The sequence below is a fragment of the Myxocyprinus asiaticus genome, chromosome 36 (genome assembly GCF_019703515.2).
Source record: "Myxocyprinus asiaticus isolate MX2 ecotype Aquarium Trade chromosome 36, UBuf_Myxa_2, whole genome shotgun sequence".
NCBI lineage: Eukaryota > Metazoa > Chordata > Actinopteri > Cypriniformes > Catostomidae > Myxocyprinus > Myxocyprinus asiaticus.
This window is the reverse complement of record NC_059379.1, coordinates 38,631,739-38,649,609: the sequence shown is the minus strand read 5'-3', so window position 1 is coordinate 38,649,609 and position 17,871 is coordinate 38,631,739.

Below are 17,871 nucleotides of genomic sequence, written 5' to 3'. Positions count from 1 at the left end.
CTTGCCTTACAGAATACTTTTCTGAAATATGAATACCAAGGTACTTTAGACTATCTCTAATGGGTATTTTATCCACTGAGGTTTCTTGAGTTTCATATCAACAGAGGATTTCACATTTAGGAATGTTTCATTTCAGGCCAGATGCATCCGAAAATAAGCTGATAATATTTAGAGCTTCACCAATTTGCTCTTTATTTTTCAAAAACAGAGTTGTGTCATCGGAAAGTTGTGAGATCCTTATCTCCCTGTCAGAAATTGACAAACCTTTTATATTAAAGCTATTTCTAATACTTACGGAGAGTAATTCTACAACTGTTTAGAACAAAAAAGGAGATATTCCACAACCTTGCCTTACCCCTTGTTTTATAGGGAATCTGTTAGAGGTATCATATTGTAAGATGACAGAGCTATTAATATCCTTGCATATCATTTTGACTATTTCAATTACATTTTCACCGAAGCTGAAACAGAAAATTGTGTTCGATGGTGTCAAATGCTTTGTAGAAATCCAAAAGCAATAGAATTGAGTCTGAGTTAATGCAGTGTGCATAATCAATAAGATCTAATATCAGTCTGATATTACAACTTATATGACTTTTAGACATAAAACCGGTTTGAGTTTCATTGATTATCTCAGCTAAACCTGTTTTTAACCTTTTCACATAAAATAATGAGTAGATTTTGTCATCTGTATTCAATAAGTTAATTGGCCTCCAGTTATCAAGGCAAAGAGGATCTTTTTCTGGTTTTGGTATCAGGGTAATAAGACCTTGTTTCATGGTTGTACACATTTCTTCATTATTAATACAATCAATATACATTCTAAGCAATGGTATCTTAATTATTTCCCAAAAGTGTATATAAAACTTGATGGTCAGACCATCTGAACCTGGGGACTTGCCTTTTTTCATAGAATGAGCTGCCTCTGTGAGTTCTTCTAAAGAAAGTTTAGCTTCGCAAATGTTTCTAAACTGATCTTAGATTACTGGAGTGAATAATTTTGTTTTTTAAAGAATGATCTGGCTTTATTTTAATTATAATTTTAATTATATAGTTTGTTATAGAATTAATGTATATATTGTGTTATTTGAAAAGGGTTTTTATTATGTTATCATTAATTTTTAAAGCAGTCAAAGAGTTTCTTCTAATATTCCTTTTGTTCCAAGGCAAGAAAAAAAAAAAAAACTGCTTTGTGTGTGTATTCCTATTGGGACCGTGGGGGTGTTTGTTGGGGGTCGGGGTGGGTGACTGGGGGGGTTTAATGTTAAATGTGATTCATTATACAGTTGCAATAAAAATTATTCTATTATTTGTATAGAAATACATTTTTGCTTACAACACTAAACGTACATTTTAAAACTTAAATAAGTGCCATTGCAGATTGATGACTTAATTTTGTTTTAAAACAATTACTTGTGTAGCCTTACATATTTAAGAAACAGCTACATGCAATAGGGGTTGAATAATTATGACATGGCTGTATTTTTAAAAAATCCTGCTATTTAGAAATAGTAGGTTATATATTCACACTATGACTTTGAATGTGTCACTCAACTGATATAGATGTAAAGTTTAAAAATTCTGGGTCATCAGAAAAGCTTACCTTTGTAAATCCTTACTGTCTTGGGGGGGTTGAATAATTTCGATTGCAACAGTATATATGTTTTTCTTTGTGTTAAGTCTATGAATCAATAAAAATGTTAACTGAAAAAAGAAAAAGAAAAAAGAAACCCTGAACAGAACAGAGTCTACAAGCAAAAAGGGAAAGCGAAAGAGTTCGTAATAAAACCCGAATCAACATTGGCTTGGCATTTCAGAGGTGGCGACAACTCCGAGATCTGAAAGGATTTAAAAGCGACCCAGAGACACACGTCTGTGTGTGTGTAGTGAAATACAATAATTATTCTGTAATCGGTGCAGAACTTTTCACTTGCTAGCACACATGTGTATTTTTCTTTATAACAGCAATAATTTATATAAGTAAATCCTTTAGTCCTAGGCTTGCCAAGAACATGTGAGTCTTGAAATGATGTTGACCACTGGTTGGTAACAATGACAATCTATAAATTAGTTACTACCATGGTCTATTTGGCCAGAATATCCTGCAGTTATAAAAACTTTACAACGTTTGACCTTATCAGACAAGCAATCGTTATGTCTAATGTTAACAAACGTTGCCTAACTTTTGTAACGTCATCTATTTCAAAACATCAATGTTTCCAATAAGTCAAAACAACAGCATAAGATATGGCACTTATCTGCTCAGATGACATGTTTTTGAATATCCATCTTTTTCTTTCTTTCATTATTTATTTGTCCATTCGCTCTGATAAGATGTCCTGTATCCAGTGTACACTGGTGCCTCAAACCACATTCATTCACGCAGAGTAGAGCCGAACCACAAACAAAACAATGTTCTTCCGCAAGACACGTGCAGTTTTATTTTTTAACAGCTAGAGGGCCAAAAGTTACATAGTGTAGCTTTAAGAGTGAGAGAATGATTGGCCCAGGTGTATTCCCTGTTATGTGGATATAAGAAGCGCCAGGCATCTGTAACATGCAAGTTATCACAAAGCAAATCGAAGACTTTAGAAGTGCCAGTTCTCAGTGGGAATCTGTACACAGAATCATTGGGGGCCTCATTAAAGTCTCCTCTTAACAGCAGATGTGCATCCTCATATTTACCTTTGAAGTCTAATAAGACTTGACACATTTTTTTAAACATACATGAATTCAAAGAGTTGTTATTATCTCCATAAATATTACATATAATAAACTTCGTATTATCCATGTTTAAAACAATTATAATAAATTTTCCCTCGCCAGAATAAATTGTTTTCACTAAATTTCCTCTGAATTTAAGAAAATAGCGACCCCTGCTGAATGGTTTGTGCCATGACAAAAATCACCCCAGTGTGCTTTCGAGAAATTTGAGTAAGCATCACAAGAGTGCGTTTCTTGAAAGAAAATTATTTGAGCCTCCCTTTGTTTACTGAAAAAGTGCCTTTCTTTTATTGATATCACTTAGACCTCTAACATTTAGAGAAATTATATGTATTTTCCCAAAATTCAAATCTGGCATCCAAGAACAAGAACAATAAACAAAAACGTAAAACCTTGTTAACTAGTTACTCTTTTAAAGTGAAGTAACACAAATAGACCCAACAGGATCTCGCATGCAACAAGATAACAAAAAAACAAAAACAAAAATAATAATAATAATAATAATAATAATAATAATAATTGCAAGAACCAATAATACGAAGAGTTAGGGCTTTGGAAGTATCAACATAAACCCTTCAAATATCAGTCTATATCCATGTTCTCTCAGTATTTATTAAACGTTAATTTTAACTTTTTTACGTTCGATGTAAGCAAAGGCACTCCTGAATGATGCTTTCCTGGCTTTTAGTACCAGAGGCCACGCTTTGGCCCGAACTGCTCTTTCATCTGGTGACAGATCTTCCTTTAGGCATAGATGTGCTTCCTCGAGAAACTTCGAGCCTCTTGCATCTCTCCAGACGACATCTCGAAAGTGACGTGTGCTGAACTGGAACATTATAACCCTCGCAGAGTTGTCGTTTCTCCTCCCAATTCTATGCACCAAGTCCACCACCTCTGGTAATTTCTCAGAAATCCTCGGTGAGACCTTGCAAAGAACGTTAATTACCAGATCCCGTGTGTCCTCCTGTTGATTGTTCTCCTTCACTCCATGAAGCCTGAGTCCCCATCTTCGTCGGTAGCTATTCGCCTCCAAAATGTGAAGTTTCAATTGTTTATTCTCCTCTTTCATGTCAGCAGAGCACTTTTCAAGGGCCATAATCTTCTCATGTAGCTTGCGCTGTCTTTTAGTAGTTTCTCCACTGTATCATTCAAAAAGGTAAGAGCTTGATCAGTGCTTCTCACAGTTGTCTCCGTAGATGTAACTTTTTCGAATATTACCTCACATTTTGCAGAGAGAGACTGAATAGCGTCAAGAACCGTGCTGAAGTCATCATTGTGACTTTCCTTGCATTTTCCAGCATTCCTTTCTTTGAAGCTGGGCTTTTAGATGGAGTGCAGGGAAGAGAGATCAACAAAGGTATCTATGGAATCTGGATCCATGGTGTTTGCCCTTCCTTAGATATAGCAAGACACTTTTCGGCAGCAGTGACGTCACTTCAAATCGGTCACTTCAAATCGGTCCGAACAGGTGTCATTCATTTGTGCTCGATTTGTGCTGTCAAAAGAAATATCATAACGATTTCCTTTCTTTGTATTTAACAAGATAGCTTTTGGGAGCCATGAAATCATGCAAGCTAAATCCCATGTCAATCACGCTCACCTGTCTTTATCATCTGTGCGTGCTTCTGGTTTGTGCCGTGTTTGGTATCGTTGAAGCATTCATTTTTGGCAAAGATTTTATCTTTCACCACATCAAATTCAAACACATCTCTCTTTCTCTGTCAGGAACAGATTTGGTCTGATATTTAAACCAGGGATGAAAACTACTCACCTTTCAGCTAAAGTCACTTTTTCTGAAGCTAATTTGACCAAATTGTTTGGTAAAAATTTCTAAATTGTTCTTATTAAATCATTTTAAATGGTTACTTTAAGCTTAAAAACTTGAAACTCAGTTATATTTATCTACAATAATAGCAAAACATAGCAAGATATAATACAAATCAAATAATATATATATATATATATATATATATATATATATATATATATATATATATATATATATATATATATATATATTAAAAGTTAGTAAATAAAATTAATATTAAGAACATTAATATAAAATGAATGTAGCCTACACAACCAGTCCAAAGGACACTGACTAAGTTTGTTTCTCATAAGCTTAGAAGCTTTTGATCTAAAGGCTTATGGTCAAACACTTGGGTTTATTTCTGTACTAGAAAATAAATTGTGCCTAATTATAGATGTTTATACAAACCTTTTATTTATTTATTTAATAGTATTTTTTTAAAGAAAAGTAGCCAACAAGTGTCCAGCATATGAAATCATTCAATACTGTTTAAAAAGCATCCCAGGATGCACCTGGTTAAGGTTGCACCAGCTGTGCGTAAGGTCTTACGTAAGTTAGGACGTAAAATTCACACTAAGGGCTTAGTAACTCCTAGTTAGTTTGTAACTAAGTCAGTGCTTACTTTGGTTGCACCACCTGTTCTTAAGGCAAGACTTAACTAGGAGGTCGTAAGCTCTCTGTAAAGTAATGCGTAGTCGCATAATATGATGATTACCTGCATTGATCCAATAAGCAGCCTTCATATTTATACACAGAACTGTAAAAAGCCATGAATTTCAATTTGATCTTGTTACGGTTGATGTTCAAACCTTGTTTGCTCACATAACCGTCAGCTGTAATAAATTATATCCCCATTAAAATAGGATACGTAATAAAAGTAGATTTAATAAATAGTATATTCACCCTATGTAAATAACAATATATATGAACTGTATCTAAAATAAATAAGGGGTGATAATAAGGGGTGATAAATACATACTAATACAACAGGCTGGAAAAATAGACATTTATTCATTTTAATATCCTATATATATATATATATATATATATATATATATATATATATATATATATATATATATATATATTGAATGTGTTGAAATTTGACACTGGGCGACACATCCTGAAAACTGCACCGTTAGAATGGTTTAATGGTTAGAATGGAGTGTAAATGTCAACATCATACTATATGTCGAAAGGATTGAAGCCTGTCATGCAAAACATGAGCTCATTGATGTCATAAAATATCAGACTGCTTTTTTATTCCAACTGTTACTCCTGCTGGGAGTCTTCCGTATTATTTAGTTTATACGGTTACGTTCTACCCAAGTTTAATGGTGCAATGCTAACATATTTAGTTGTAGTGTAAATTGTGACTTAGTGCCCATTTACACCACAACTAGGCTAAGTTGTAACTTACGTATAGCTGGTGCAACCGGCCCATTAAATTGATTGAGAAAATTAACAGAGTGTGCAGAGCTGGAATAGACAAAAGGCTACAGTGAAGAAGTTCAAATATACTGTAAGATGTTTCTGATTTAATTTATTTTGGTCACTGCATAATTTCCATACTTTTGTGTTACTTCTTAGTTTTGATAATGTTATACTCTAAATTCTAAAATGTGCAGTAACAAAAATAAAGAATAGGCAAGTGTGATCAAACTTTTCTAAAGAGTTCTAGCCTTACACTGAGGGGCCTTTCACATTGAGCATGATTTTGTGTATGTCTGCGGTGTTTTATAATTGATTTCAATGTAAACGTGCACTAGATGGACGTCTTTGACAGCTTGTTTGTGTTTTTAGATGCCATGTCAAGTTAAAAAAAGAACCCAAACTGTTAAATATGCGCCTCGAGTCGAAACACCTACGTTTTGCTCTTTTGTATGAATTTTAGTGCAACAACAACACATTCCAGCACGTGAACAGCACCTAATATGTTTTGAAACATTGGCGCTGCAATTTCGAAGAAATATTTTGAATATTATCTACCATACTGGCCTATGCAATTACACAAACACCGTCAATGCAAGTCGCGCCAGCTTCTAGCTAAATTAAAACGAATAAAAGCAAATTCAGAGCTGAAAACTGTGGCTGTTAACTTGCAAAATCGGAATAATTAACCTATATAAACATGATGTACAGCTTTGTTCAACAGTCTCACATATAGCTTATAACAAATCATAATTTCCAACACAAACATGGACAATTTTTGTTGATGCATTTGAATCTTTGCCAAAAATGAATGCTTCAACAATACCAAACACGGCACAAACCAGGCCTCGTTTCCCAAAAAGCATCATAAGCCTAAGTAGATTGTAGAATCAATCTTACGATTCATCTTAATTTTGCGGACTGTTTCCCAAAAGCATCATAACTTAAGTAGTACTTGAAAATGCTTGTAGATTAACAAGTGCTCTGGAGTAATCGTACAGCGCTAAGAACATCGTAAGGACACAGACTTATGCAGACACCTGCAGGACAAACGAGAAATTACACCTGATACAATTTAAACAACTATACACTTTATGCTCATTTAATATCAGTATACAAACATTTTATTTTATTTATTTTTTAACCGAAAAGGCTAATAATAATGATAATAATAATAATAATAATAATAATGAATGCATAAAATGGTTAGTCAATATTGTATTGGTTATAAAATATTGGTTACAATAATGGTTAGTCAATATAAATGTAGTCAATATTGGATGAACAGATAAATTAATAAGTAAACTAATAAAAGTTATTTGTGGACTAGTAGGTAACAACAAAGTGGTGACATGATTGTTGCAGAGAACTGTAAAAATTACAATTAGACAGAGAAGGAATAAAGTCAACAACTTGCTGCCGTGCATGAAAATCGTCATATATTGGCATATATTCATCCTCATCTCCTCTTCCTCTCTGACACCTAAGGGCGCTCTCCCCCGCACCACACGTTGTGTAGTACCGCACATGTTGTGTAGCATTGCTGTTACTGTTATCACTTTTGGGAGTAAAGAGCAGTTCTCCCTTTGATTGGTGAATATCCCTAAAGTGCAGCTTTCACACGTCTCCTTATTTTGTGCTCCACAATAACACTGTGAACCCTGTTATATTCAATTAATGCTTGTTGTCATTAGCAGGACCATACACAGGGTCTCCGCTGTCTTCACTGATCCGGGAAGCTTTAATCTCGACCCACAGAGCAATCTTTTAAAATGAAATATTAAAATGCACATCTGATAAACGAAGCAGTGATTGTGTAAAATAAATATATCGTTCTGCACAAAACGATTGCAAAACAAAATGCAATTATGTGGTGAATTAAGTTTATTAAGCGAGGTAAATTACAAAAGTTTTTAAAGTTACGCAACAAATATAATGAAGTTGCAATGACGAGCAGCACTATACGATCACATTTCAGCACTTCACGTTTATGGACAGCGTCTCTCTTAAGTAGCACTTAAAGCGCGTCCTCGCACGTTCATTTTAAGAGCAGTTTTGGGAAACGCATATAAAAAATACCTTCGTAAAATCACCCATAGAAAACACACTGTGATGAGGAGGAGGGCGGGGGCCGGGCGGTGAGTGCGCATGGCCGGGTCATAATTGGGCCAATCAGCCGAGGAGAGGGATAAAGCCGAGCCGGATGCGGCAGTTCGGGAGAGAGAGATCCACACGCAGCTGCCACGTGTGTTTATGTTTATGTCTTTTTAAGATTTCATTAAACATTATTTCGACTGTTCAGCCGGTTCTCGCCTCCTCCTTGCCCATTTTAAACCCTGTTACACGTTCTTAATCGCTAAGATCAATCGTTATTGGGAAATGAGGCCCAGAAGCCAGCACAAATGATGCAGACAGGTGAGAGTGATTGACATGGAGTTTAGCCTGTGCAATTTCACTATCTTGTTTAATACAAAGAAAGGAAAATGTAATGTTTCTTTTAACGGCACAAACCGAGCACAAATGAACTGCACCGGTTTGGAGCGATTTGGACGACAAGGGGTGGAAAGTGACGTCACACAGTCTAAAAAAAAATTATGTCTAATATCTCGAACACCAAACCAGCACAGACATTCATTTTTGCGGAACAAATCAGCACAAACGAATGGTATAGATTTGGTAATTATTTAATTATATGGGGTGCCAACTTCACGGAGGTTACTAAAGCAATTCTCTGCACTGCCTGACCTTAGCTATTCACCTGTTTCATTACTGTATGACTGCTCTCTCTGCCATATTTGTGAACAAAGCCCATATACTGTACCTTCTGTGCACTGTGAGATCATCGACCATAAGCACTGGGACATGATGAAATTTTGCTAAACTGTTTTTTGTTTATAAAGCTTAATAAAGTGTTATCTTTCATTTACACAACACGGTCTTTTTTTTTTTCTTCCAGTAAAAGTTATGTTAAGTGACATGGTTTCATTTCACACAATTCTAGCAGTGAAGGTGTAAAACACTTGTTGGTTGTTGCTTTTTTATCTGTCAGAAAATGTCTGGCCTAAATCTTGGACATTTTACCTCATACATCTTTGACATGTTAATTGCCATTATCTGTGTCAATAAAATTTTGCCTATAACATAATCGATTCGGGTACAGTTAAAATGTAAATTCATTCAAAATGTTAAATCCATAAGACACAGACTACAATTGTAAAAGAGGAATGTGACAAAAGAATGTGTACATTGTGTATTTACTGTGTGTATAGCTACTGTCAGTCAATAAACATCTTTATTAAGATGAGCACAACAAAAGATTAAGCACAAACTTTATTAGTGACATTATAAACAGATAGACACAGCAGGTTGGTGTGGAATATATATATATATATATATATACACACACACATATACTAGCGGCCAAAGATTTTGGAATAATGTACAGATTTTGCACTTATGGAAATAAATTGGTACTTTTATTCACCAAAGTGTCATTCAACTGATCACAAAGTATAGTCAGGACATTACTGATGTAAAAAACAACATCACTATTTGAAAAAAGTCATATTTGATCAAACCTAGACAGACCCCATTTCCAGCAGTCATCACTCAAACACCTTATCCTTGAGTAATCATGCTAAATTGATCATTTGGTACTAGAAAATCACTTGCCATTATATCAAACACTGCTGAAAGCTATTTGGTTCATTAAATGAAGCTTAACGTTGTCTTTGTGTTTGTTTTTGAGTTGCCACAGTATGCAATAAACTGGCATGTCTTAAGGTCAATATTAGGTCAAAAATGGCAAAAAAGAAACAGCTTTCTCTAGAAACTCATCAGTCAATCATTGTTTTGAGGAATGAAGGCTATACAATGCTTGAAATTGCCAAAAATCTGAAGATTTCATACAAAGGTGTACACTACAGTCTTCAAAGACAAAGGACAACTGGCTCTAACAAGGACAGAAAGAGATGTGGAAGGCCAGATGTAAAACTAAACAAGAGGATAAGTACATCAGAGTCTCTAGTTTGAGAAATAGTCCTCAGCTGACAGCTTCATTGAATTCTACCCGCTCAACACCAGTTTCATGTACAGCAGTAAAGAGAAGACTCAGAGGTGCAGGCCTCATGGGAAGAATTGCAAAGAAAAAGCCACTTTTGAAATAGAAAAACAAAAAGTAAAGGTTAGAGGGGGCAAAGAAACACAGACATTGGACAACAGATAATTGGAAAAGAGTGCTATGGATCTTAACCCCAATGAGCTTTTGTGGGATCAGCTAGACTGTAAAGTGCGTGAGAAGTGCCTGACAAGACACATCTATGGCAAGTGCTACAGGAAGTGTGGGGTGAAGGAAGCGTGGGGTGAAGTGTCACCTGAGTATCTGGACAAACTTGCAACTAGAATGCCAAGGATCTGTAAAGCTGTCATTGCTGCACGTGGAGGATTGTTTGATGAGAACTCTTTGAAGTTCTGAATTTTTTTTTCAAATTGTAATAGTAATTTTTCACTTTATTAATGTCCTGACTATACATTGTGATCAGTTGAATGCCACTTTGGTGAATAAAAGTACCAATTTCTTTCCATAAGAGCAAAATCTGTACATTATTCCAAACTTTTGGCCGACAGTGTATATATTAATTTTCATTTGAAAGAGACATTTTCATAATACACATAAGTAATACACAACATTAGTTTAAACACAGCATGTTTAAGCACAGCATCCGACAGCATGGCTTTCAAACAGCACTGCCAAGTATTCATCTAGCGAATCTCCGCTCTCTCCCTAACAAAATGGACAAACTACATCTCACCTGTACAAACAAGGACTTTTCAAACTCTGTTGCCTTATACTTCACAGAAACCTGGCTGAGTGAATCCATTCCAGACAGTGCATTACATCTGCCATGATTCCAGCTGGTCAGAATGGATCACATTGCGGAGTTTTTGGGGCTTCATTCAGGAGCGGGTTTGGTTATTAGCAATAATTAATAATTATCAAAGATAATTATTCAAATCAATAGAACATTAATTAGAATCAATATTAGCTGATTAATCCTTCAAATCAACAATCATCAAAGATAACTGGCAATTATCAAAATCAATAGAATATTAATAAGAATTAATATTGCCAGGGCACCACCCTGGAATAATGGATTAATAACCAGACAATATAGCAGTCTCAATATAGGATTGTTCTCTTATAAAGTCGACATCCGGACATTCAAAAGGGAAACAATGAAGGCTTGAATCCGAGCACTGACACCCCCTGCCAGCCCTTGGCACAGGTGCATGTAGAACAACACCAAAACACTTCTCTATAAAGTATAACAAAGTTTATTGATGCAGTAAATCAATTAATAATCAATACAATGCAGTCAATAAACTTCTGACTTCCAATTACAAACTAAACAGTAACATGATTAGATATGGTAACAGATAAATGTGTGTGCGGGAATGTTTGTGAGAGGTCGGATAGTACGAGAGAGAGAGAACAGGGTGACTGCACCGAAGCTGGTTTAGCGATTGTGGGATAGACGGCAACCGTTAGTTTTATCACTCAGAGATGTGGTGAACGGCTCGTAATCTGTCCGCCGCAGTCGTTGGTTCTTTAATGGATAAACTCAGTGTGCCGGTTTCACCCATAATGGCGGAAATGCACAAACAGCCCAACGTGGTTGGATGACAACACAGCAAATCTCATTTGTGGTAGCAGTAAGTTACAGTAATACCTTGAGTATTATTAGCAGCAATGAGCAGATTTGGTGGTCTGTAAACTGTACAAGCATTAACCTTGATACACAAGAATAACACACTATAATAATCTATCTCTGCCCAGATGTAAACCTCTTACTTGAGTAAGGCAGTTTTTGGGACTGGCCGGCTACTACCAGAGGTTTGTTCCTAGTTATTCTGATGTCACCAGCTCACTGACTGACCTTACTAAAAAGGGGGCTCCCGATCCAGTCCAGTGGACAGAGTCGTGCCGACAGGCTTTCCTTAAGGTAAAGTCCACACTTTGTGGGGGGCCGCTTTTACATGCTCCTGACTTCTCTCTCCCCTTTATTTTGCAGACGGATGCATCTGACAGGGGGCTGGGGGCGGTGCTCTTGCAGGAGGTGGGAGGGGAGGAACGGCCTGTACTGTTTATTAGTCGTAAGCTCTCCTTCAGCGAGACAAAGTACAGTACCATTGAGAAGGAGTGTCATGCGATTAAGTGGGCTGTTCTTACCCCCTGCTACTGCCTGCTGGGATGGGCCTTCATCCTCTGTTCTGATCATGCTTCTCTGCAATGGCACCACCACATGAAGGATACTAACGCACGGACCACCCGTTGGTATCTGGCACTTCAGCCCTTTAAGTTCGAGGTGATCCACAGACCGGGGGCACAGATGGTTGTGGCTGACTTTCTCTCCAGAAATGGGGGGGGGAGTAGGTAGGCTGGATGTTGCCCCGGCCTGAGTCGGCGGTGGGGGCATGTGGCAATGGGGGGCATGGTCATGTGTCTGTCTGCGGGAGAGGGAGAGCGGTAAGGCTCGTCACCTGGGTTGTAATTACTCTAACACCTGTCTCTCATTATAGTGTTGGCGGAGGGAGACCTGATCAGGCATGCCAGAGTGTCAGAGTGGGGGAGAGAGACCAGATAAAGTTGGCTGCATGTGCCTTTGCAGTGTGAAACCTCAATGACTCGTTTGCGTATTTTGGCCACCAAGAGCCCTTTTTGTTTAAATTCTGTGTGATGCTGAAAGAGTAATAAAAATACTCACATTGACTGTTTGCTGTCTCCTGACTCCTCCATTGCCCACGAACTCAGAAACTATCACACCGGGTTATACAACAGCTGAACTGAAGGATTTTCAATTGAAAGATCCTACTCTCAGTTCTTTCAGAACCTTTTGGGAAAATTAACAAAAGCCCACCACTCTTGGGAGATCTGGTCTATCAAAGTCTGTACTGTCACTGATAAAGCAGTGGAAGTGTGTTAGAGAGCTGGATGGCTTGCTTTATTGCATTGTGAATGATCAACATCGTGGTGAATGTCAAAAGCTACTCTTACCCTCATGTCTCAAAGAACAGGTCATTGAAAGTGTTCATGACAGTATGGGACATCAGGGCATTGAGCGCATACTAAACCTTTTGAGGCAACAATGCTTCTGGGTTGGCATGTATAATGATGTGGAGTGGTGGATTAAAAAGTGTCAAAGGAGCATCTTAACCAAGATGCCACAGCCAAGGATCCATCGTCCTATGAAGCCATTTCTGGCTTCAAGGCCCCTTGAAGTAGTGGCAGTAGATTTTACTGTGTTTGAACCTGCCTCTGATGGCCATGAGAACGTGGTAATTGTGACTGATGTTGTCAAAAAGTTCACACAGGCATTTCCAACCAAGGATCAGAGGGCTGATACCACTGCCAAGATCCTTCTGAAAGAGTGGTTCATGAAATATGGTGTTCCTGAACAATTGCATACTGATCAGGGCAGAAACTGTGAAAGCGACGTGATTGCTGAGCTGTATAGAATGTATGGTGTAAAGAAAAACAGCACCACACCCTATCGGCCTCAGGGCAATGCTCAGTGCGAGTGCTTTAAAAGAACACTCCATGATCTATTATGTACAAGAAAAGAAAAAGTGTTGGCCAAAACTCCTTCCTGAGTTGGTTTATGCTTATAATGTAACACCACATGCAACCACTGGATACTCACCACATTACTTGCTGCTTGGAGTCAACCTGCATCTTCCAATAGATACACTGCTAGGTCAAGAGCAAACTGTGGACAGAAAACATGACTGGTTAGTGACTCACCAAGACAGATTGAAAGAAGCTCATGAAAAAGCCAGGGAATATGCTGAACACAAGGCTGCTGAGAGACTTGCCACTTTGAATGACAAGGTCTATTGCCCTGTAATTGATGTGGGTCAGCAGGTATACTTGTGTCACAGACCTTTGGGTAGGAACAAAATAAAGGATTCATGGGGTCCTACTGTATACAGGGTCGTAGATGTGCAGGGTACCACACATACAATTGAGCTCATTGAGGGTGGTCCTATAAAGAGGGTCCATAGTGTTGACTTGCACCCTTGTGTTAACTATGTTCCTGAGCCAGAGGTGACTGAAACCCATTCTTCCACAACACCACAATCGAGGGGAGAATCTGTTTCTGAGTAGGTTGAGGCTGTGCATTCTGATCTTGATTTTATTGTGTTAGAAGAGGTCACATATCCTAGTCTGCAAGAGACAGAGAATGTGAACCTTGAAAACCGTGTGTCAGCCACTGAAGTCCTTATAGGTGAACCTGTACTAATTCCAGGGAACATTGAACAAGGTTCGGTATCAGAGAGAGTTGAGTCCAGCAATGACACAGCTCCTAGAGTGTATGGTCCAGAGAGGGTTGAGTTGACACTGGTACAGCACCAACAGTGTCTGAACCAGAGATGAAAAAGCCTGTACCAGCACCAAGAAGAACTAAAAAAGCCAATGCTGGCATACACTCAAATCCATTTAATGAGCCAAAATCAGCATGCAATGCTGTTTCACTCAGTCCTGAAGTCTTCTCTCAGGTGTTAACAAGCCTGGGTAGTGTGTTATTTAGAGAAGCTGTTAAAGAAGTTAAAAATATGTATTAAGTCATCATCAATGACTTTTAGCAGGGGAGAATGTAGCCAAGTGGAGAAATTTCATGAAATTTAACTCTAGTCATAAATTGGACGTGGCCCCTTTAAGAACCGGAGTTTTGCGACACCCTCTTTCGTGTTAGAGATGTGAGAAGATACATTGTGCAAGAGAGCTCCCGGTTTTGCTCATCAGTTGAGAATTCTTTGGGATGCATATGGATTGCATGTGTGGAGTTTGACCACGTTTGGGCATACAGTACATACAAGGACTGGCCTCTACCGTATTTCTTTGTACCTTATTTCATTTTTGTATTTTATTCACGTTTTCCATTTGACTATTTATTTTTTATTTATTTTTTTTTTTTTTTCATAAATATATGGCCTGATCGACCGCTGTTTTTTATTTATTTATTTTTTTTATTAAACAGCTGTCAGAATAAAACCCCAAAATACAGTTTTGTATCTGTGTTGTTTTTTTACAACCCACCGGCTACATAAATACAGTAGTTAACACTATGATGCCAATTCCTTTAATCGTCTGTTTAAATATCAGTAATATCCCTTTTTACTTTATTTCATAAATGATTATGTGGTCGCTAGAGATGCACAGATACGACTCTGTGAGGTTTGTTTTGGACTGATACTGCAGGTTTTATTTTAAACAAGAATTAATAAGATTGTTACAGTTAATTTACACTTTTGCATTGTTTGATCTCTATGTACAAATCAAGATGTCACACATCTGTTTTATTTCATTCTGACTTAACAACTGTCCACATCCTTACAAAAACTTTGGTTAGTGTCAAATTTGCCGCAAACTTGCGGTAAATTTGCCACTGTTCATTTTCACATGCAAATGAGCTTTGCGGAAAACTTGCGGCAAATTGTTCATTGTTGCCAAAGGTTTGCTGCAGGTTCACCACTACCGGTGAAGAGCTGCAAACTCCTGGTAAACATTTGCGGCGAATCACAAGCTCATTTGCATGTGTAATAATAAGTTTAATTTGTGGCAAGTTTGCAGCTAGTTTGCCAGAACTCTAGATTTTTTTGTAAGGTTGCATGGCCATGATTTTGGGAATGGGTTTTGCATGAGAAAAGGGTCATTTGGCTCGTGGCAAGTGTGACAGATCTCCGATTGAAAAGAGCGAGATCTCAGAACAAGTCGTAAGTGTGACACTCTCAGCCATAATAGTTGTTTTGAGTCAGCTAGTGAGATGCCGTTCCAGGAATAGTTGCAAGATCTTAGTCACTGGCTGCAACACCATCAATCAACCAGTCAAGAGTTTAGGGTAGGCATTTTGCCAAATAATAGGTGCATTTTTACCCAAAAAAGACTTTGCCCCCACATATGTGATAGATCGACGAGCTGAAGAGCTTATCACTGGTCCTGAGGAGCAGAACACCAGCACAACCATTTTTATGGCCAGTGAGGTACAACATTTGCCACCAGACACCGACAGGACTGTACCAGGGCCTAGCAACATATCAGATGATGCTGTGAACTGTCTCCCTCCCTGAAAAATCAACAAAAATGGCAACCAACCAATTAAATTTCAGCTGATAATAACTTAAATTGTGAATGGCCGATGGTTATAAGAAGTGATACACAGAAGTAGGGCATCTACAAGAAGCTGTACATTGTCTTATAACAAGCTAATTAATTTTTTTTTCTTCTAATAATTCCAGAACCACTAGGGCTAAAATACCAATCTGTATTTTCTTTGAATCATTCAGTGCCTCCAAATCAAATCTCCTGGTCATTAGAATTTTCACTTCCACAAAGAAACTTCTCTACCACTTTGATTTTTTTAAAAGTACTTTTTCCAACTCGTCCTAGGCGTTTGTCTAGAATAAATGTAGCTGATTTGCACACAATTGTGTATGTATCATTTAGAGATGCTCCTGACAAAAAGTTATACAAATACGTGTGATTATCATTTAGCAGATGAGCCGATACATTTTTGGGTGTAGCTCATAATGACTAATTGACCTGTATCTTGTGAGCCCAGTATCCAAAATTAACAAATCTTGGTACACGTACTTAGACAACATGAAAATGTGAGGCTGAATACCAATTTTCATAAAGAAGCTAAGGGGTACTATAACTTCACAAATTTTCTAATTGTGCAACTGTGATAAAGAAGATTAAATTTGACTCCAAACAACTTTATCCACAGCATCCGCATGATCTTTTCTTTCAAATTTGGCTATTTTAGTCATGTTCTCTTTACATGTGCTTGCTCCCAATATATTAAATATTCTTTGTCTATTTAAGAACATGCTATTAAGCTAAAATGATGTCCAACCTCTCTCTCAGGTAACATTTTGTTGGTAGATGGCACAGCATGTGGGGAGATCAAGAGCACAGATTTCTCCTCATCAAAGATCATGGATGATAACAGTTATAACTCTGTTGATGGCATGGCGCTACTGTCTCAAGGAGCAGGAACCCACTGGTACATTCATACAAAGACACACCCCGGCATGCATAACTGATTTCATTGTGTTTCTCAACAGCCAACAATATTTGTAATTTTTTTGTGTTAGATACCTGCTCCCAGAATATTTTGTAGCAGGGAAGGAGCCACCCAAAATCTCAAATTAAGCATTTGTTTGGTCTGTGGGCGTGATATTCTTCCAGAGTCTTTATGGAAGAAAAGATAATTAAATACATGAGAAAGGTCTTCTTATTGTTGACTCCATTAAGCATTAAGTTACAGTATCTTATGTTTCGTCACTAGCCGTTTGGACATGTCCAATCCCAGCAGGACATTCTACAGGAAAACACTATCCTCAAAGCCACAGATCTTCAGTTTCCTGGCAAACCTGTTGTTTCTCCAGAAGCCAAGGTGAGAAGGTATCCATTCCAGACAGTATTTGTTTGTGTTCTCACTCATCATTTTAACCGATGATCTTTGTCCTGTGTTGTTGCTAGGCATTTATATGCCGTTGGCTTGCCTACCAAAAGGAGGACTGTACTGTGTACACCAGCTTACCAATGACCCCATCTAATGCTCCACATTCAGAAATCTGCCAGCACACCTCAACCTCTCGTGCCTCCAGCAGTGTTGTCGCCGAGACCAACTCATCCGATTCCAAGTCCAGGCTGAGACTACAGGTGCATCTCAATAAATTAGAATGTCGTGGAAAAGTTCATTTATTTCAGTAATTCAACTCAAATTGTGAAACTCGTGTATTAAATAAATTCAATGCACACAGACTGAAGTAGTTTAAGTCTTTGGTTCTTTTAATTGTGATGATTTTGGCTCACATTTAACAAAAACCCACCAATTCAC